Raw genomic sequence first — 20,697 nt, forward strand, 5'->3', positions numbered from 1 at the left:
GAACACAACATTTCTCGTTAACCAATACAAAACAAACATAGCTGCTCAAAAAAAAGATACTATACTAAACCAGTATACAAGAATAGTACACAACAAAAAATGCCACATTCAGTCAATCCACCCCGAATCCTTGCAGCTGCGTTGAGCATGGCGGTCGAGGACTCAAACTGTACCGTTCAAGTCCTTGTCTCAGAGGCACTGAGTTGATTGGTATGGAGCCAGGCACCTCCTGATCTGAATCTTGAACTGGCTCCAAATTCTGCATGTCCATACCCCCTGTAGAAGATGATTGAGAATTAGTAGCAGTCACCACCGGCCATGTGCACTGGCTCAAAATTCAGCATGTCCACACCCCATGTAGTAGATGATTGAGAATTAGTAGCAGTCACCACCGGATCCACTATCAGGATGATCCATCCTCTCTCCTTCATCAGCTTCAGATCCCACTGTTTCCCTGAGCAGGAAGGTCTGGAATTGAAAATACAGAGGACATTAAACAACATTCACTCAGTACATGGCACTCATTTTGGTTTATAAGCTGGAAATTGAGCCATCAGTGCAGTGTCACGAGTGTCAGGATGGCCGAGTGGTCTAAGGTGCTGTGTTCAGGTTGCAGACTCCTTTGGAGGCGTGGGTTCGAATCTGCCTTCTGACAAGTGTCTTTTGTGAGGTGGATACATTTTTTGACTTTTTTTTTCCAAGCACCCGTATCAAAAACAATGTCAACAGTTTCTGTAAATTATCGATAAGATCTATTGTCCGTTGCTTGCACTAATTTCCTGAAGTTGGCTAAATCGCAGTAAATCGGTAAAGCGGGAAATCACAGCATCTTCAACAAATCGTGATAGAGGGGCAGAGATAAAGGTTTCGACCCTACATATCAAGAGCGCAGCTGTCAATAGTTCAGCAGGTTCACAGTGCAGAAGGTTCAGTGGCACCAGGGTCCCCTGCGTCCCAATCACAGCTGGTTTTTAACTTCTGTATTCAGGGCATGGGAGGGGTGTGTTGCATCGTGCACACACGGTGCCTGTTTCGCAGATACGTTTTAATAAATACACAGAGAATAATATAGAGTCATTGGCCACGAGGAACACCTTCCCTGACCTTTTATTCTCTCCGGTTCCACGTCACCACGCCTACCATCCAACTCCAAAACTCGGGGGAGACTAACACTCCCTACCTCCCTTGGTGTGCATCATAGGCGTGCTCATGACGAACACAACATTTCTCCTTAACCAATACAAAACAAACATAGCTGCTCAAAAAAAAGATACTATACTAATCCAGTATACAAGAATAGTACACAACAAGAAATGCCACGTTCAGTCAATCCACCCCGAATCCTTGCAGCCGCGTTGAGCATGGCGGTCGAGGACTCAAACTGTACCGTTCAAGTCCTTGTCTCAGAGGCACTGAGTTGATTGGTATGGAGCCAGGCACCTCCTGATCTGAATCTTGAACTGGCTCCAAATTCTGCATGTCCGCACCCCTTGTAGTAGATGATTGAGAATTAGTAGCAGTCACCACCGGCCATGTGCACTGGCTCAAACTTCTGCATGTCCACACCCTATGTAGTCGATGATTGAGAATTAGTAGCAGTCACCACCGGATTCACTGTCAGGATGATCCATCCTCTCTCCTTCATCAGCTTCAGATCCCACTGTTTCCCTGAGCAGGAAGGTCTGGAATTGAAAATACAGAGGACATTAAACAACATTCACTCAGTACATGGCACTCATTTTTGTTTATACGCTCGAAATTGAGCCATGAGGGAGGTGTGAAGAGTGTCAGGATGGCCGAGTGGTCTAAGGCGCTGCGTTCAGGTCGCAGTCTCCTTTGGAGGCGTGGGTTCGAATCCCACTTCTGACAAGTGTCTTTTGCGAGGTGGATACATTTTTGGACTTTTTTTTTCCAAACACCCGTATCAAAAACAAAGTTAACGGTTTCTGTAAATTATCGATAAGATCTATTGTCCGTTGCTTGCACTAATTGCCTGAAGTTTTCTAAATCGCAGTAAATCGGTAAAGCAGGAAATCACAGCATCTTCAACAAATCGTGATAGAGGGGCCGAGATAAAGGTTTCGACCCTACATATCAAAAGCACAGCTGTCAATATTTCAGCAGGTGCACAGTGCAGAAGGTTCAGTGGCACCAGGGTCCCGTGCATCCCAATCACAGCTGGTTTTTAACTTCTGTATTCAGGGCATGGGAGGGGTGTGTTGCATCGTGCACACACAGTGTCTGTTTTGCAAATAAGTTTTAATAAATACACAGAGAATAATATAGAGTCATTGGCCACAAGGAACACCTTCCCTGACCTTTTATTCTCTCCGGTTCCACGTCACCGTGCCTACCATCCAACTCCAAAACTCGGGGGGAGACTAACACTCCCTACCTCCCTTGGTGTGCATCATAGGCGTGCCCATGACGAACACAACATTTCTCCTTAACCAATACAAAACAAACATAGCTGCTCAAAAAAAAGATACTATACTAAACCAGTATACAAGAATAGTACACAACAAGAAATGCCACATTCAGTCAATCCACCCCGAATCCTTGCAGCCGCGTTGAGCATGGCGGTCGAGGACTCAAACTGTACCGTTCAAGTCCTTGTCTCAGAGGCACTGAGTTGATTGGTATGGAGCCAGGTACCTCCTGATCTGAATCTTGATCTGGCTCCAAATTCTGCATGTCCACACCCCCTGTAGTAGATGATTGAGAATTAGTAGCAGTCACCACCGGCCATGTGCACTGGCTCAAAATTCAGCATGTCCACACCCCATGTAGTAGATGATTGAGAATTAGTAGCAGTCACCACCGGATCCACTGTCAGGATGATCCATCCTCTCTCCTTCATCAGCTTCAGATCCCACTGTTTCTCTGAGCAGGAAGGTCTGGAATTGAAAATACAGAGGACATTAAACAACATTCACTCAGTACATGGCACTCATTTTGGTTTATAAGCTGGAAATTGAGCCATCAGTGCAGTGTCAAGAGTGTCAGGATGGCTGAGTGGTCTAAGGTGCTGCGTTCAGCTCGCAGTTTCCTTTGGAGGCGTGGGTTCGAATCCCACTTCTGACAAGTGTCTTTTGCGAGGTGGATACATTTTTGGACTTTTTTTTTCCAAGCACCCGTATCAAAAACAATGTCAACAGTTTCTGTAAATTATCGATAAGATCTATTGTCCGTTGCTTGCACTAATTTCCTGAAGTTGGCTAAATCGCAGTAAATCGGTAAAGCGGGAAATCACAGCATCTTCAACAAATCGTGATAGAGGGGCAGAGATAAAGGTTTCGACCCTACATATCAAGAGCGCAGCTGTCAATAGTTCAGCAGGTTCACAGTGCAGAAGGTTCAGTGGCACCAGGGTCCCCTGTGTCCCAATCACAGCTGGTTTTTAACTTCTGTATTCAGGGCATGGGAGGGGTGTGTTGCATCGTGCACACACGGTGCCTGTTTCGCAGATAAGTTTTAATAAATACACAGAGAATAATATAGAGTCATTGGCCACGAGGAACACCTTCCCTGACCTTTAATTCTCTCCGGTTCCACGTCACCGCTCCTACCATCCAACTCCAAAACTCGGGGGAGACTAACAATCCCTACCTCCCTTGGTGTGCATCATAGGCGTGCCCATGACGAACACAACATTCCTCCTTAACCAATACAAAACAAACATAGCTGCTCAAAAAAAAGATACTATACTAATCCAGTATACAAGAATAGTACACAACAAGAAATGCCACATTCAGTCAATCCACCCCGAATCCTTGCAGCCGCGTTGAGCATGGCGGTCGAGGACTCAAACTGTACCGTTCAAGTCCTTGTCTCAGAGGCACTGAGTTGATTGGTATGGAGCCAGGCACCTCCTGATCTGAATCTTGAACTGGCTCCAAATTCTGCATGTCCACACCCCTTGTAGTAGATGATTGAGAATTAGTAGCAGTCACCACCGGCCATGTGCACTGGCTCAAACTTCTGCATGTCCACACCCCATGTAGTCGATGATTGAGAATTAGTAGCAGTCACCACCGGATTCACTGTCAGGATGATCCATCCTCTCTCCTTCATCAGCTTCAGATCCCACTGTTTCCCTGAGCAGGAAGGTCTGGAATTGAAAATACAGAGGACATTAAACAACATTCACTCAGTACATGGCACTCATTTTGGTTTATACGCTCGAAATTGAGCCATGAGGGAGGTGTGAAGAGTGTCAGATGGCCGAGTGGTCTAAGGTGCTGCGTTCAAGTCGCAGCCTCCCTTGGAGGTGTGGGTTCAAATCCCACTTCTGACAAGTGTCTTTTGCGAGGTGGATACATTTTTGGCCTTTTTTTCCCCAAGCACCGTATCAAAAACAATGTCAACAGTTTCTGTAAATTATCGATAAGATCTATTTTCCGTTGCTTGCACTAATTGCCTGAAGTTGGCTAAATCGCAGTAAATCGGTAAAGCAGGAAATCACAGCATCTTCAACAAATCGTGATAGAGGGGCCGAGGTAAAGGTTTCGACCCTACATATCAAAAGCGCAGCTGTCAATAGTTCAGCAGGTTCACAGTGCAGAAGGTTCAGTGGCACCAGGGTCCCCTGCGTCCCAATCACAGCTGGTTTTTAACTTCTGTATTCAGGGCATGGGAGGGGTGTGTTGCATCGTGCACACACAGTGCCTGTTTTTCAAATAAGTTTTAATAAATACACAGAGAATAATATAGAGTCATTGGCCACGAGGAACACCTTCCCTGACCTTTTATTCTCTCCGGTTCCACGTCACCGCGCCTACCATCCAACTCCAAAACTCGGGGGAGACTAACACTCCCTACCTCCCTTGGTGTGCATCATAGGCGTGCCCATGACGAACACAACATTTCTCCTTAACCAATACAAAACAAACATAGCTGCTCAAAAAAAAGATACTATACTAAACCAGTATACAAGAATAGTACACAACAAGAAATGCCACATTCAGTCAATCCACCCCGAATCCTTGCAGCCGCGTTGAGCATGGCGGTCGAGGACTCAAACTGTACCGTTCAAGTCCTTGTCTCAGAGGCACTGAGTTGATTGGTATGGAGCCAGGCACCTCCTGATCTGAATCTTGAACTGGCTCCAAATTCTGCATGTCCACACCCCCTGTAGTAGATGATTGAGAATTAGTAGCAGTCACCACCGGCCATGTGCACTGGCTCAAAATTCAGCATGTCCACACCCCATGTAGTAGATGATTGAGAATTAGTAGCAGTCACCACCGGATCCACTGTCAGGATGATCCATCCTCTCTCCTTCATCAGCTTCAGATCCCACTGTTTCCCTGAGCAGGAAGGTCTGAAATTGAAAATACAGAGGACATTAACCAACATTCACTCAGTACATGGCACTCATTTTGGTTTATAAGCTGGAAATTGAGCCATCAGTGCAGTGTCAAGAGTGTCAGGATGGCCGAGTGGTCTAAGGCGCTGTGTTCAGATCGCAGTCTCCTTTGGAGACGTGGGTTCGAATCCCACTTCTGACAAGTGTCTTTTGCGAGGTGGATACATTTTTGGACTTTTTTTTTCCAAGCACCCGTATCAAAAACAATGTCAACAGTTTCTGTAAATTATCGATAAGATCTATTGTCCGTTGCTTGCACTAATTTCCTGAAGTTGGCTAAATCGCAGTAAATCGGTAAAGCGGGAAATCACAGCATCTTCAACAAATCGTGATAGAGGGGCCGAGATAAAGGTTTCGACCCTACATATCAAGAGCGCAGCTGTCAATAGTTCAGCAGGTTCACAGTGCAGAAGGTTCAGTGGCACCAGGGTCCCCTGCGTCCCAATCACAGCTGTTTTTTAACTTCTGTATTCAGGGCATGGGAGGGGTGTGTTGCATCGTGCACACACGGTGCCTGTTTCGCAGATAAGTTTTAATAAATACACAGAGAATAATATAGAGTCATTGGCCACGAGGAACACCTTCCCTGACCTTTTATTCTCTCCGGTTCCACGTCACCGCGCCTACCATCCAACTCCAAAACTCGGGGGAGACTAACACTCCCTACCTCCCTTGGTGTGCATCATAGGCGTGCCCATGACGAACACAACATTTCTCCTTAACCAATACAAAACAAACATAGCTGCTCAAAAAAAAGATACTATACTAATCCAGTATACAAGAATAGTACACAACAAGAAATGCCACATTCAGTCAATCCACCCCGAATCCTTGCAGCCGCGTTGAGCATGGCGGTCGAGGACTCAAACTGTACCGTTCAAGTCCTTGTCTCAGAGGCACTGAGTTGATTGGTATGGAGCCAGGCACCTCCTGATCTGAATCTTGAACTGGCTCCAAATTCTGCATGTCCACACCCCTTGTAGTAGATGATTGAGAATTAGTAGCAGTCACCACCGGCCATGTGCACTGGCTCAAACTTCTGCATGTCCACACCCCATGTAGTCGATGATTGAGAATTAGTAGCAGTCACCACCGGATTCACTGTCAGGATGATCCATCCTCTCTCCTTCATCAGCTTCAGATCCCACTGTTTCCCTGAGCAGGAAGGTCTGGAATTGAAAATACAGAGGACATTAAACAACATTCACTCAGTACATGGCACTCATTTTGGTTTATACGCTCGAAATTGAGCCATGAGGGAGGTGTGAAGAGTGTCAGGATGGCCGAGTGGTCTAAGGCGCTGCGTTCAGGTCGCAGCCTCCCATGGAGGTGTGGGTTCAAATCCCACTTCTGACAAGTGTATTTTGCGAGGTGGATACATTTTTTGACTTTTTTTCCCCAAGCACCGTATCAAAAACAATGTCAACAGTTTCTGTAAATTATCGATAAGATCTATTTTCCGTTGCTTGCACTAATTGCCTGAAGTTGGCTAAATCGCAGTAAATCGGTAAAGCAGGAAATCACAGCATCTTCAACAAATCGTGATAGAGGGGCCGAGATAAAGGTTTCGACCCTACATATCAAAAGCGCAGCTGTCCATAGTTCAGCAGGTTCACAGTGCAAAAGGTTCAGTGGCACCAGGGTCCCCTGCGTCCCAATCACAGCTGGTTTTTAACTTCTGTATTCAGGGGATGGGAGGGGTGGGGGTGTTGCGTCGTGCACACACAGTGCCTGTTTTGCAGAGAAGTTTTAATAAATACACAAAGAATAATATGGAGTCTTTAGCCACGAGGAACACCTTCCCCTACCTTTTATTCTCTCCGATTCCACATCACCGCACCTACCATCCAACTCCAAAACTCGGGGGAGACTAACACTCCCTACCTCCCTTGGTGTGCATCATGGGCGTGCCCATGACGAACACAACATTTCTCCTTAACCAATACAAAACAAACATAGCTGCTCAAAAAAAGATACTATACTAATCCAGTATACAAGAATAGTACACAACAATAAATACCACATTCAGTCAATCCACCCCGAATCCTTGCAGCCGCGTTGAGCATGGCGGTCGAGGACTCAAACTGTACCATTCAAGTCCTTGTCTCAGAGGCACTGAGTTGATTGGTATGGAGCCAGTCACCTCCTGATCTGAATCTTGAACTGGCTCCAAATTCTGCATGTCCACACCCCCTGTAGTAGATGATTGAGAATTAGTAGCAGTCACCACCGGCCATATGCACTGGCTCAAAATTCTGCAAGTCCACACCCCATGTAGTAGATGATTAAGAATTAGTAGCAGTCACCACAGGTTCCACTGTCAGGATGATCCATCCTCTCTCCTTCATCAGCTTCAGATCCCACTGTTTCCCTGAGCAGGAAGGTCTGGAATTGAAAATACAGAGGACATTAAATAACATTCACTCAGTACATGGCACTCATTTTGGTTTATAAGCTGGAAATTGAGCCATCAGCGTGGTGTCAAGAGCGTCAGGATGGCCGGGTGGTCTAAGGTGCTGCATTCAGGTCACAGTCTCCCTTGGAGACGTGGGTTCAAACCCCTCTTCTGACAAGTGTCTTTTGCGAGGTGGATACATTTTTGGACTTTTTTTTTCCAAGCACCCTTATCAAAAACAATGTCAACGGTTTCTGTAAATTATCGATAAGATCTATTGTCCGTTGCTTGCACTAATTGCCTGAAGTTGGCTAAATCGCAGTAAATCGGTAAAGCAGGAAATCACAGCATCTTCAACAAATCGTGATAGAGGGGCCGAGATAAAGGTTTCGACCCTACATATCAAAAGCACAGCTGTCAATAGTTCAGCAGGTTCACAGTGCAGAAGGTTCAGTGGCACCAGGGTCCCCTGCATCCCAATCACAGCTGGTTTTTAACTTCTGTATTCAGGGCATGGGAGGGGTGTGTTGCATCGTGCACACACAGTGCCTGTTTCACAGATAAGTTTTAATAAATACACAGAGAATAATATAGAGTCATTGGCCACAAGGAACACCTTCCCTGACCTTTTATTCTCTCCGGTTCCACGTCACCGCGCCTACCATCCAACTCCAAAACTCGGGGGAGAATAACACTCCCTACCTCCCTTGGTGTGCATCATAGGCGTGCCCATGACGAACACAACATTTCTCCTTAACCAATACAAAACAAACATAGCTGCTCAAAAGAAAGATACTATACTAAAGCAGTATACAAGAATAGTACACAACAAGAAATGCCACATTCAGTCAATCCACCCCGAATCCTTGCAGCCGCGTTGAGCATGGCGGTCGAGGACTCAAACTGTACCGTTCAAGTCCTTGTCGCAGAGGCACTGAGTTGTTTGGTATGGAGCCAGGCACCTCCTGATCTGAATCTTGAACTGGCTCCAAATTCTGCATGTCCACACCCCCTGTAGTAGATGATTGAGAATTAGTAGCAGTCACCACCGGCCATGTGCACTGGCTCAAAATTCAGCATGTCCACACCCCATGTAGTAGATGATTGAGAATTAGTAGCAGTCACCACCGGATCCACTGTCAGGATGATCCATCCTCTCTCCTTCATCAGCTTCAGATCCCACTGTTTCCCTGAGCAGGAAAGTCTGGAATTGAAAATACAGAGGACATTAAACAACATTCACTCAGTACATGGCACTCATTTTGGTTTATACTCTCGAAATTGAGCCATGAGGGAGGTGTGAAGAGTGTCAGGATGGCTGAGTGGTCTAAGGCGCTGCGTTCAGGTCGCAGCCTCCCTTGGAGGTGTGGGTTCAAATCCCACTTCTGACAAGTGTATTTTGCGAGGTGGATACATTTTTGGACTTTTTTTTCCCAAGCACCGTATCAAAAACAATGTCAACAGTTTCTGTAAATTATCGATAAGATCTATTTTCCATTGCTTGCACTAATTGCCTGAAGTTGGCTAAATCGCAGTAAATCGGTAAAGCAGGAAATCACAGCATCTTCAACAAATCGTGATAGAGGGGCCGAGATAAAGGTTTCGACCCTACATATCAAAAGCGCAGCTGTCAATAGTTCAGCAGGTTCACAGTGCAGAAGGTTCAGTGGCACCAGGGTCCCCTGCGTCCCAATCACAGCTGGTTTTTAACTTCTGTATTCAGGGCATGGGAGGGGTGTGTTGCATCGTGCACACACAGTGCCTGTTTTGCAAATAAGTTTTAATAAATACACAGAGAATAATATAGAGTCATTGGCCACGAGGAACACCTTCCCTGACCTTTTATTCTCTCCGGTTCCACATCACCGCGCCTACCATCCAACTCCAAAACTCGGGGGAGACTAACACTCCCTACCTCCCTTGGTGTGCATCATAGGCGTGCCCATGACGAACACAACATTTCTCCTTAACCAATACAAAACAAACATAGCTGCTCAAAAAAAAGATACTATACTAAACCAGTATACAAGAATAATACACAACAAGAAATGCCACATTCAGTCAATCCACCCCGAATCCTTGCAGCCGCGTTGAGCATGGCGGTCGAGGACTCAAACTGTACCGTTCAAGTCCTTGTCTCAGAGGCACTGAGTTGATTGGTATGGAGCCAGGCACCTCCTGATCTGAATCTTGAACTGGCTCCAAATTCTGCATGTCCACACCCCCTGTAGTAGATGATTGAGAATTAGTAGCAGTCACCACCGGCCATGTGCACTGGCTCAAAATTCAGTATGTCCACACCCCATGTAGTAGATGATTGAGAATTAGTAGCAGTCACCACCGAATCCACTGTCAGGATGATCCATCCTCTCTCCTTCATCAGCTTCAGATCCCACTGTTTCCCTGAGCAGGAAGGTCTGGAATTGAAAATACAGAGGACATTAAACAACATTCACTCAGTACATGGCACTCATTTTGGTTTATTAGCTGGAAATTGAGCCATCAGTGCAGTGTCAAGAGTGTCAGGATGGCCGAGTGGTCTAAGGCGCTGCGTTCAGGTCGCAGTCTCCTTTTGGAGGCGTGGGTTCGAATCCCACTTCTGACAAGTGTCTTTTGCGAGGTGGATACATTTTTGGACTTTTTTTTTCCAAGCACCCGTATCAAAAACAATGTCAACAGTTTCTGTAAATTATCGATAAGATCTATTGTCCGTTGCTTGCACTAATTTCCTGAAGTTGGCTAAATCGCAGTAAATCGGTAAAGCGGGAAATCACAGCATCTTCAACAAATCGTGATAGAGGGGCAGAGATAAAGGTTTCGACCCTACATATCAAGAGCGCAGCTGTCAATAGTTCACCAGGATCACAGTGCAGAAGGTTCAGTGGCACCAGGGTCCCCTGCGTCCCAATCACAGCTGGTTTTTAACTTCTGTATTCAGGGCATGGGAGGGGTGTGTTGCATCGTGCACACACGGTGCCAGTTTCGCAGATAAGTTTTAATAAATACACAGAGAATAATATAGAGTCATTGGCCACGAGGAACACCTTCCCTGACCTTTTATTCTCTCCGGTTCCACGTCACCGCGCCTACCATCCAACTCCAAAACTCGGGGGAGACTAACACTCCCTACCTCCCTTGGTGTGCATCATAGGCGTGCCCATGACGAACACAACATTTCTCCTTAACCAATACAAAACAAACATAGCTGCTCAAAAAAAAGATACTATACTAATCCAGTATACAAGAATAGTACACAACAAGAAATGCCACGTTCAGTCAATCCACCCCGAATCCTTGCAGCCGCGTTGAGCATGGCGGTCGAGGACTCAAACTGTACCGTTCAAGTCCTTGTCTCAGAGGCACTGAGTTGATTGGTATGGAGCCAGGCACCTCCTGATCTGAATCTTGAACTGGCTCCAAATTCTGCATGTCCGCACCCCTTGTAGTAGATGATTGAGAATTAGTAGCAGTCACCACCGGCCATGTGCACTGGCTCAAACTTCTGCATGTCCACACCCCATGTAGTCGATGATTGAGAATTAGTAGCAGTCACCACCGGATTCACTGTCAGGATGATCCATCCTCTCTCCTTCATCAGCTTCAGATCCCACTGTTTCCCTGAGCAGGAAGGTCTGGAATTGAAAATACAGAGGACATTAAACAACATTCACTCAGTACATGGCACTCATTTTTGTTTATACGCTCGAAATTGAGCCATGAGGGAGGTGTGAAGAGTGTCAGGATGGCCGAGTGGTCTAAGGCGCTGCGTTCAGGTCGCAGTCTCCTTTGGAGGCGTGGGTTTGAATCCCACTTCTGACAAGTGTCTTTTGCGAGGTGGATACATTTTTGGACTTTTTTTTTCCAAGCACCCGTATCAAAAACAATGTCAACGGTTTCTGTAAATTATCGATAAGATCTATTGTCCGTTGCTTGCACTAATTGCCTGAAGTTTTCTAAATCGCAGTAAATCGGTAAAGCAGGAAATCACAGCATCTTCAACAAATCGTGATAGAGGGGCCGAGATAAAGGTTTCGACCCTACATATCAAAAGCACAGCTGTCAATAGTTCAGCAGGTGCACAGTGCAGAAGGTTCAGTGGCACCAGGGTCCCGTGCATCCCAATCACAGCTGGTTTTTAACTTCTGTATTCAGGGCATGGGAGGGGTGTGTTGCATCGTGCACACACAGTGTCTGTTTTGCAAATAAGTTTTAATAAATACACAGAGAATAATATAGAGTCATTGGCCACAATGAACACCTTCCCTGACCTTTTATTCTCTCCGGTTCCACGTCACCGCGCCTACCATCCAACTCCAAAACTCGGGGGGAGACTAACACTCCCTACCTCCCTTGGTGTGCATCATAGGCGTGCCCATGACGAACACAACATTTCTCCTTAACCAATACAAAACAAACATAGCTGCTCAAAAAAAAGATACTATACTAAACCAGTATACAAGAATAGTACACAACAAGAAATGCCACATTCAGTCAATCCACCCCGAATCCTTGCAGCCGCGTTGAGCATGGCGGTCGAGGACTCAAACTGTACCGTTCAAGTCCTGGTCGCAGAGGCACTGAGTTGATTGGTATGGAGCCAGGCACCTCCTGATCTGAATCTTGAACTGGCTCCAAATTCTGCATGTCCACACCCCCTGTAGTAGATGATTGAGAATTAGTAGCAGTCACCACCGGCCATGTGCACTGGCTCAAAATTCAGCATGTCCACACCCCATGTAGTAGATGATTGAGAATTAGTAGCAGTCACCACCGGATCCACTGTCAGGATGATCCATCCTCTCTCCTTCATCAGCTTCAGATCCCACTGTTTCCCTGAGCAGGAAAGTCTGGAATTGAAAATACAGAGGACATTAAACAACATTCACTCAGTACATGGCACTCATTTTGGTTTATACGCTCGAAATTGAGCCATGAGGGAGGTGTGAAGCGTGTCAGGATGGCTGAGTGGTCTAAGGCGCTGCGTTCAGGTCGCAGCCTCCCTTGGAGGTGTGGGTTTAAATCCCACTTCTGACAAGTGTATTTTGCGAGGTGGATACATTTTTGGACTTTTTTTTCCCAAGCACCGTATCAAAAACAATGTCAACAGTTTCTGTAAATTATCGATAAGATCTATTTTCCATTGCTTGCACTAATTGCCTGAAGTTGGCTAAATCGCAGTAAATCGGTAAAGCAGGAAATCACAGCATCTTCAACAAATCGTGATAGAGGGGCCGAGATAAAGGTTTCGACCCTACATATCAAAAGCGCAGCTGTCAATAGTTCAGCAGGTTCACAGTGCAGAAGGTTCAGTGGCACCAGGGTCCCCTGCGTCCCAATCACAGCTGGTTTTTAACTTCTGTATTCAGGGCATGGGAGGGGTGTGTTGCATCGTGCACACACAGTGCCTGTTTTGCAAATAAGTTTTAATAAATACACAGAGAATAATATAGAGTCATTGGCCACGAGGAACACCTTCCCTGACCTTTTATTCTCTCCGGTTCCACATCACCGCGCCTACCATCCAACTCCAAAACTCGGGGGAGACTAACACTCCCTACCTCCCTTGGTGTGCATCATAGGCGTGCCCATGACGAACACAACATTTCTCCTTAACCAATACAAAACAAACATAGCTGCTCAAAAAAAAGATACTATACTAAACCAGTATACAAGAATAATACACAACAAGAAATGCCACATTCAGTCAATCCACCCCGAATCCTTGCAGCCGCGTTGAGCATGGCGGTCGAGGACTCAAACTGTACCGTTCAAGTCCTTGTCTCAGAGGCACTGAGTTGATTGGTATGGAGCCAGGCACCTCCTGATCTGAATCTTGAACTGGCTCCAAATTCTGCATGTCCACACCCCCTGTAGTAGATGATTGAGAATTAGTAGCAGTCACCACCGGCCATGTGCACTGGCTCAAAATTCAGTATGTCCACACCCCATGTAGTAGATGATTGAGAATTAGTAGCAGTCACCACCGAATCCACTGTCAGGATGATCCATCCTCTCTCCTTCATCAGCTTCAGATCCCACTGTTTCCCTGAGCAGGAAGGTCTGGAATTGAAAATACAGAGGACATTAAACAACATTCACTCAGTACATGGCACTCATTTTGGTTTATTAGCTGGAAATTGAGCCATCAGTGCAGTGTCAAGAGTGTCAGGATGGCCGAGTGGTCTAAGGCGCTGCGTTCAGGTCGCAGTCTCCTTTTGGAGGCGTGGGTTCGAATCCCACTTCTGACAAGTGTCTTTTGCGAGGTGGATACATTTTTGGACTTTTTTTTTCCAAGCACCCGTATCAAAAACAATGTCAACAGTTTCTGTAAATTATCGATAAGATCTATTGTCCGTTGCTTGCACTAATTTCCTGAAGTTGGCTAAATCGCAGTAAATCGGTAAAGCGGGAAATCACAGCATCTTCAACAAATCGTGATAGAGGGGCAGAGATAAAGGTTTCGACCCTACATATCAAGAGCGCAGCTGTCAATAGTTCAGCAGGATCACAGTGCAGAAGGTTCAGTGGCACCAGGGTCCCCTGCGTCCCAATCACAGCTGGTTTTTAACTTCTGTATTCAGGGCATGGGAGGGGTGTGTTGCATCGTGCACACACGGTGCCAGTTTCGCAGATAAGTTTTAATAAATACACAGAGAATAATATAGAGTCATTGGCCACGAGGAACACCTTCCCTGACCTTTTATTCTCTCCGGTTCCACGTCACCGCGCCTACCATCCAACTCCAAAACTCGGGGGAGACTAACACTCCCTACCTCCCTTGGTGTGCATCATAGGCGTGCCCATGACGAACACAACATTTCTCCTTAACCAATACAAAACAAACATAGCTGCTCAAAAAAAAGATACTATACTAATCCAGTATACAAGAATAGTACACAACAAGAAATGCCACGTTCAGTCAATCCACCCCGAATCCTTGCAGCCGCGTTGAGCATGGCGGTCGAGGACTCAAACTGTACCGTTCAAGTCCTTGTCTCAGAGGCACTGAGTTGATTGGTATGGAGCCAGGCACCTCCTGATCTGAATCTTGAACTGGCTCCAAATTCTGCATGTCCGCACCCCTTGTAGTAGATGATTGAGAATTAGTAGCAGTCACCACCGGCCATGTGCACTGACTCAAACTTCTGCATGTCCACACCCCATGTAGTCGATGATTGAGAATTAGTAGCAGTCACCACCGGATTCACTGTCAGGATGATCCATCCTCTCTCCTTCATCAGCTTCAGATCCCACTGTTTCCCTGAGCAGGAAGGTCTGGAATTGAAAATACAGAGGACATTAAACAACATTCACTCAGTACATGGCACTCATTTTTGTTTATACGCTCGAAATTGAGCCATGAGGGAGGTGTGAAGAGTGTCAGGATGGCCGAGTGGTCTAAGGCGCTGCGTTCAGGTCGCAGTCTCCTTTGGAGGCGTGGGTTCGAATCCCACTTCTGACAAGTGTCTTTTGCGAGGTGGATACATTTTTGGACTTTTTTTTTCCAAGCACCCGTATCAAAAACAATGTCAACGGTTTCTGTAAATTATCGATAAGATCTATTGTCCGTTGCTTGCACTAATTGCCTGAAGTTTTCTAAATCGCAGTAAATCGGTAAAGCAGGAAATCACAGCATCTTCAACAAATCGTGATAGAGGGGCCGAGATAAAGGTTTCGACCCTACATATCAAAAGCACAGCTGTCAATAGTTCAGCAGGTGCACAGTGCAGAAGGTTCAGTGGCACCAGGGTCCCGTGCATCCCAATCACAGCTGGTTTTTAACTTCTGTATTCAGGGCATGGGAGGGGTGTGTTGCATCGTGCACACACAGTGTCTGTTTTGCAAATAAGTTTTAATAAATACACAGAGAATAATATAGAGTCATTGGCCACAAGGAACACCTTCCCTGACCTTTTATTCTCTCCGGTTCCACGTCACCGCGCCTACCATCCAACTCCAAAACTCGGGAGGAGACTAACACTCCCTACCTCCCTTGGTGTGCATCATAGGCGTGCCCATGACGAACACAACATTTCTCCTTAACCAATACAAAACAAACATAGCTGCTCAAAAAAAAGATACTATACTAAACCAGTATACAAGAATAGTACACAACAAGAAATGCCACATTCAGTCAATCCACCCCGAATCCTTGCAGCCGCGTTGAGCATGGCGGTCGAGGACTCAAACTGTACCGTTCAAGTCCTTGTCTCAGAGGCACTGAGTTGATTGGTATGGAGCCAGGCACCTCCTGATCTGAATCTTGATCTGGCTCCAAATTCTGCATGTCCACACCCCCTGTAGTAGATGATTGAGAATTAGTAGCAGTCACCACCGGCCATGTGCACTGGCTCAAAATTCAGCATGTCCACACCCCATGTAGTAGATGATTGAGAATTAGTAGCAGTCACCACCGGATCCACTGTCAGGATGATCCATCCTCTCTCCTTCATCAGCTTCAGATCCCACTGTTTCCCTGAGCAGGAAGGTCTGGAATTGAAAATACAGAGGACATTAAACAACATTCACTCAGTACATGGCACTCATTTTGGTTTATAAGCTGGAAATTGAGCCATCAGTGCAGTGTCAAGAGTGTCACGATGGCTGAGTGGTCTAAGGCGCTGCGTTCAGGTCGCAGTCTCCTTTGGAGGCGTGGGTTCGAATCCCACTTCTGACAAGTGTCTTTTGCGAGGTGGATACATTTTTGGACTTTTTTTTTCCAAGCACCCGTATCAAAAACAATATCAACAGTTTCTGTAAATTATCGATAAGATCTATTGTCCGTTGCTTGCACTAATTTCCTGAAGTTGGCTAAATCGCAGTAAATCGGTAAAGCGGGAAATCACAGCATCTTCAACAAATCGTGATAGAGGGGCAGAGATAAAGGTTTCGACCCTACATATCAAGAGCGCAGCTGTCAATAGTTCAGCAGGTTCACAGTGCAGAAGGTTCAGTGGCACCAGGGTCCCCTGCGTCCCAATCACAGCTGGTTTTTAACTTCTGTATTCAGGGCATGGGAGGGGTGTGTTGCATCGTGCACACACGGTGCCTGTTTCGCAGATAAGTTTTAATAAATACAAAGAGAATAATATAGAGTCATTGGCCACGAGGAACACCTTCCCTGACCTTTTATTCTCTCCGGTTCCACGTCACCGCGCCTACCATCCAACTCCAAAACTCGGGGGAGACTAACACTCCCTACCTCCCTTGGTTTGCATCATAGGCGTGCCCATGACGAACACAACATTTCTCCTTAACCAATACAAAACAAACATAGCTGCTCAAAAAAAAGATACTATACTAATCCAGTATACAAGAATAGTACACAACAAGAAATGCCACATTCAGTCAATCCACCCCGAATCCTTGCAGCCGCGTTGAGCATGGCGGTCGAGGACTCAAACTGTACCGTTCAAGTCCTTGTCTCAGAGGCACTGAGTTGATTGGTATGGAGCCAGGCACCTCCTGATCTGAATCTTGAACTGGCTCCAAATTCTGCATGTCCACACCCCTTGTAGTAGATGATTGAGAATTAGTAGCAGTCACCACCGGCCATGTGCACTGGCTCAAACTTCTGCATGTCCACACCCCATGTAGTCGATGATTGAGAATTAGTAGCAGTCACCACCGGATTCACTGTCAGGATGATCCATCCTCTCTCCTTCATCAGCTTCAGATCCCACTGTTTCCCTGAGCAGGAAGGTCTGGAATTGAAAATACAGAGGACATTAAACAACATTCACTCAGTACATGGCACTCATTTTGGTTTATACGCTCGAAATTGAGCCATGAGGGAGATGTGAAGAGTGTCAGATGGCCGAGTGGTCTAAGGTGCTGCGTTCAAGTCACAGCCTCCCTTGGAGGTGTGAGTTCAAATCCCACTTCTGACAAGTGTCTTTTGCGAGGTGGATACATTTTTGGCCTTTTTTTCCCCAAGCACCGTATCAAAAACAATGTCAACAGTTTCTGTAAATTATCGATAAGATCTATTTTCCGTTGCTTGCACTAATTGCCTGAAGTTGGCTAAATCGCAGTAAATCGGTAAAGCAGGAAATCACAGCATCTTCAACAAATCGTGACAGAGGGGCCGAGGTAAAGGTTTCGACCCTACATATCAAAAGCGCAGCTGTCAATAGTTCAGCAGGTTCACAGTGCAGAAGGTTCAGTGGCACCAGGGTCCCCTGCGTCCCAATCACAGCTGTTTTTTAACTTCTGTATTCAGGGCATGGGAGGGGTGTGTTGCATCGTGCACACACAGTGCCTGTTTTTCAAATAAGTTTTAATAAATACACAGAGAATAATATAGAGTCATTGGCCACGAGGAACACCTTCCCTGACCTTTTATTCTCTCCGGTTCCACGTCACCGCGCCTACCATCCAACTCCAAAACTCGGGGGAGACTAACACTCCCTACCTCCCTTGGTGTGCATCATAGGCGTGCCCATGACGAACACAACATTTCCCCTTAACCAATACAAAACAAACATAGCTGCTCAAAAAAAAGATACTATACTAAACCAGTATACAAGAATAGTACACAACAAGAAATGCCACATTCAGTCAATCCACCCCGAATCCTTGCAGCCGCGTTGAGCATGGCGGTCGAGGACTCAAACTGTACCGTTCAAGTCCTTGTCTCAGAGGCACTGAGTTGATTGGTATGGAGCCAGGCACCTCCTGATCTGAATCTTGAACTGGCTCCAAATTCTGCATGTCCACACCCCCTGTAGTAGATGATTGAGAATTAGTAGCAGTCACCACCGGCCATGTGCACTGGCTCAAAATTCAGCATGTCCACACCCCATGTAGTAGATGATTGAGAATTAGTAGCAGTCACCTCCGGATCCACTGTCAGGATGATCCATCCTCTCTCCTTCATCAGCTTCAGATCCCACTGTTTCCCTGAGCAGGAAGGTCTGGAATTGAAAATACAGAGGACATTAACCAACATTCACTCAGTACATGGCACTCATTTTGGTTTATAAGCTGGAAATTGAGCCATCAGTGCAGTGTCAAGAGTGTCAGGATGGCCGAGTGGTCTAAGGCGCTGTGTTCAGATCGCAGTCTCCTTTGGAGGCGTGGGTTCGAATCCCACTTTTGACAAGTGTCTTTTGCGAGGTGGATACATTTTTGGACATTTTTTTTCCAAGCACCCGTATCAAAAACAATGTCAACAGTTTCTGTAAATTATCGATAAGATCTATTGTCCGTTGCTTGCACTAATTTCCTGAAGTTGGCTAAATCGCAGTAAATCGGTAAAGCGGGAAATCACAGCATCTTCAACAAATCGTGATAGAGGGGCAGAGATAAAGGTTTCGACCCTACATATCAAGAGCGCAGCTGTCAATAGTTCAGCAGGTTCACAGTGCAGAAGGTTCAGTGGCACCAGGGTCCCCTGCGTCCCAATCACAGCTGGTTTTTAACTTCTGTATTCAGGGCATGGGAGGGGTGTGTTGCATCGTGCACACACGGTGCCTGTTTCGCAGATAAGTTTTCATAAATACACAGAGAATAATATAGAGTTATTGGCCACGAGGAACACCTTCCCTGACCTTTTATTCTCTCCGGTTCCACGTCACCGCGCCTACCATCCAACTCCAAGACTCGGGGGAGACTAACACTCCCTACCTCCCTTGGTGTGCATCATAGGCGTGCCCATGACGAACACAACATTTCTCCTTAACCAATACAAAACAAACATAGCTGCTCAAAAAAAAGATACTATACTAATCCAGTATACAAGAATAGTACACAACAAGAAATGCCACATTCAGTCAATCCACCCCGAATCCTTGCAGCCGCGTTGAGCATGGCGGTCGAGGACTCAAACTGTACCGTTCAAGTCCTTGTCTCAGAGGCACTGAGTTGATTGGTATGGAGCCAGGCACCTCCTGATCTGAATCTTGAACTGGCTCCAAATTCTGCATGTCCACACCCCTTGTAGTAGATGATTGAGAATTAGTAGCAGTCACCACCGGCCATGTGCACTGGCTCAAACTTCTGCATGTCCACACCCCATGTAGTCGATGATTGAGAATTAGTAGCAGTTACCACCGGATTCACTGTCAGGATGATCCATCCTCTCTCCTTCATCAGCTTCAGATCCCACTGTTTCCCTGAGCAGGAAGGTCTGGAATTGAAAATACAGAGGACATTAAACAACATTCACTCAGTACATGGCACTCTTTTTGGTTTATACGCTCGAAATTGAGCCATGAGGGAGGTGTGAAGAGTGTCAGGATGGCCGAGTGGTCTAAGGCGCTGCGTTCAGGTCGCAGCCTTCCATGGAGGTGTGGGTTCAAATCCCACTTCTGACAAGTGTATTTTGTGAGGTGGATACATTTTTTGACTTTTTTTTCCCAAGCACCGTATCAAAAACAATGTCAACAGTTTCTGTAAATTATCGATAAGATCTATTTTCCGTTGCTTGCACTAATTGCCTGAAGTTGGCTAAATCGCAGTAAATCGGTAAAGCAGGAAATCACAGCATCTTCAACAAATCGTGATAGAGGGGCCGAGATAAAGGTTTCGACCCTACATATCAAAAGCGCAGCTGTCAATAGTTCAGCAGGTTCACAGTGCAAAAGGTTCAGTGGCACCAGGGTCCCCTGCGTCCCAATCACAGCTGGTTTTTAACTTCTGTATTCAGGGGATGGGAGGGGTGGGGGTGTTGCGTCGTGCACACACAGTGCCTGTTTTGCAGAGAAGTTTTAATAAATACACAAAGAATAATATGGAGTCTTTAGCCACGAGGAACACCTTCCCCTACCTTTTATTCTCTCCGATTCCACATCACCGCACCTAACATCCAACTCCAAAACTCGGGGGAGACTAACACTCCCTACCTCCCTTGGTGTGCATCATGGGCGTGCCCATGACGAACACAACATTTCTCCTTAACCAATACAAAACAAACATAGCTGCTCAAAAAAAG

At 46.1% G+C, this 20,697-nt stretch overlaps 9 non-coding genes across 9 annotated transcripts; all 9 read left to right on the forward strand.

The window, feature by feature from the left end:
* The first annotated feature begins 1,786 nt into the window (after window positions 1–1,786).
* TRNAL-CAG (transfer RNA leucine (anticodon CAG)) lies at window positions 1,787–1,869 on the forward strand. The gene has a single exon. It is a non-coding gene; the product is annotated as a tRNA-Leu (tRNA).
* A 3,558-nt stretch (window positions 1,870–5,427) lies between these two features.
* Window positions 5,428–5,510, forward strand: TRNAL-CAG (transfer RNA leucine (anticodon CAG)). Its single transcript has one exon. It is a non-coding gene; the product is annotated as a tRNA-Leu (tRNA).
* A 1,131-nt stretch (window positions 5,511–6,641) lies between these two features.
* Window positions 6,642–6,724, forward strand: TRNAL-CAG (transfer RNA leucine (anticodon CAG)). The gene has a single exon. It is a non-coding gene; the product is annotated as a tRNA-Leu (tRNA).
* A 2,347-nt stretch (window positions 6,725–9,071) lies between these two features.
* TRNAL-CAG (transfer RNA leucine (anticodon CAG)) lies at window positions 9,072–9,154 on the forward strand. Its single transcript has one exon. It is a non-coding gene; the product is annotated as a tRNA-Leu (tRNA).
* Window positions 9,155–10,284: 1,130 nt separating this feature from the next.
* TRNAL-CAG (transfer RNA leucine (anticodon CAG)) lies at window positions 10,285–10,368 on the forward strand. The gene has a single exon. It is a non-coding gene; the product is annotated as a tRNA-Leu (tRNA).
* Window positions 10,369–11,499: 1,131 nt separating this feature from the next.
* On the forward strand, window positions 11,500–11,582 carry TRNAL-CAG (transfer RNA leucine (anticodon CAG)). Its single transcript has one exon. It is a non-coding gene; the product is annotated as a tRNA-Leu (tRNA).
* A 2,345-nt stretch (window positions 11,583–13,927) lies between these two features.
* TRNAL-CAG (transfer RNA leucine (anticodon CAG)) lies at window positions 13,928–14,011 on the forward strand. The gene has a single exon. It is a non-coding gene; the product is annotated as a tRNA-Leu (tRNA).
* Window positions 14,012–15,142: 1,131 nt separating this feature from the next.
* TRNAL-CAG (transfer RNA leucine (anticodon CAG)) lies at window positions 15,143–15,225 on the forward strand. The gene has a single exon. It is a non-coding gene; the product is annotated as a tRNA-Leu (tRNA).
* Window positions 15,226–18,783: 3,558 nt separating this feature from the next.
* On the forward strand, window positions 18,784–18,866 carry TRNAL-CAG (transfer RNA leucine (anticodon CAG)). The gene has a single exon. It is a non-coding gene; the product is annotated as a tRNA-Leu (tRNA).
* Window positions 18,867–20,697: the final 1,831 nt, after the last annotated feature.

This window comes from Pleurodeles waltl, unplaced genomic scaffold (assembly GCF_031143425.1).
Source record: "Pleurodeles waltl isolate 20211129_DDA unplaced genomic scaffold, aPleWal1.hap1.20221129 scaffold_39, whole genome shotgun sequence".
NCBI classification, from domain to species: Eukaryota; Metazoa; Chordata; class Amphibia; order Caudata; family Salamandridae; genus Pleurodeles; species Pleurodeles waltl.